Below are 1,637 nucleotides of genomic sequence, written 5' to 3'. Positions count from 1 at the left end.
AATGAACTGTGTGGCCTCAACTACCCTCTGTGTCTGGGAATTCCATAAATTCACCACTCTCTGGGTAATTTTTTTTTCTCATCTCGGTCCTAAAATATTTCCCCTTTATCCTTAAACTGTGACCCCTTGTTCTGGACTTCCCCAACATCGGGAACAATCTTCCTGCATCTAACCAATAAATATAGCCAATGAACTGTGGCCTCAACTACCTTCTGTGGCTTTATAATGCCATAAATTCACCACTCTCAGGTTAAATGTTTTTCTCATCTCGGTCCTAAAAGATTTCCCCCTTATCTTTAAACTGTGATCCCTTGTTCTGGACTTCCCCAACATCGGGAACAATCTTCCTGCATCTAACTCCCTCTTAAATATAGCCAATGAACTGTGGCCTCAACTACCTTCTGTGGCGGGGAATTCCATAAATTCACAACTCTCTGGGTGAAAAAGCTTTTTCGCACCTCAGTTCTAAATGACCTCCCCTTTGTTAGGAACATAGAAAATAGGTGCAGGAGGAGGCCATTCGGCCCTTCGAGCCAGCACCGCCATTCATTGTGATCCTGGCTGATCGTCCCCTATCAATAACCCGTGCCTGCCTTCTCCCCATATCCCTTGACTCCACTAGCCCCTAGAGCTCTTTCTAACTGTCTCTTAAATCCATCCTCTGACTTGGCCTCCACTGCCCTCTGTGGCAGGGAATTCCTTAAATGCACAAAAACTCTCTGGGTGAAAAGGTTAGATCACCTTAGTCTTAAATGATCTCCTCTTTATTAGAAACATAGAAACATAGAAACTAGGTGCAGGAGTAGCCCATTCGGCCCTTCGAGCCTGCACCGCCATTCAATATGATCATGGCTGATCATCCAACTCAGTATCCTATACCTTCTCTCCATACCCCCTGATCCCTTTAGCCACAAGGGCCACATCTAACTCCCTCTTAAATATAGCCAATGAAACTGTGGCCTCAACTACCTTCTGTGGCAGTGAATTCCACAGATTCACCCCTCTCTGTGTGAAAAGTGTTTTTCTCTTCTCGGTCCTAAAAGATTTCCCCCTTATCCTTAAACTGTGTGTGTGTGTGTGTGGCCCCTTGTTCTGGACTTCCCCAACATCGGGAACGATCTTCCTGCATCTAGCCTGTCCAACCCCTTAGGAATTTTATGTGTTTCTATAAGATCCCCCCTCATCATTCTAAACTCCAGTGCATACAAGCCTAGTCTTTTCAATCTTCCCTCATATGACAGTCCCGGCATCCCAGGGATCAATCTGGTGAACCTACGCTGCACTGCCTCAATCACAAGGATGTCCTTCCTCATTGTCGAAACTCGTCATGAACTTTGCGTTGGAGCGGTGGGTGACAAGCGCATCCCACACGCGGCAAATTGGCACGTTGATTCGCCGGGAGGCTGATCTGTGACCTCCATGTCGCCAGCAATGGACCCAGGCCAACCTCAATGCATTGTGCCAAGTACAAGTATCAAGTCAAGTGTGTTTTATCGTCATATGTCCCAGATTGATCAATGAAATTCTTACTTGCAGCGGCACAACAACATTTGTAAATATCGTACACTGTAAACAGTATAAGAACGAGAGAGAGAAAAACATTCAGTCTGTGATTATATACATATACTCACAAATAT

This window comes from Leucoraja erinacea, unplaced genomic scaffold (assembly GCF_028641065.1).
Source record: "Leucoraja erinacea ecotype New England unplaced genomic scaffold, Leri_hhj_1 Leri_1479S, whole genome shotgun sequence".
NCBI lineage: Eukaryota > Metazoa > Chordata > Chondrichthyes > Rajiformes > Rajidae > Leucoraja > Leucoraja erinaceus.
Note: the sequence above shows the minus strand (reverse complement) of the source record.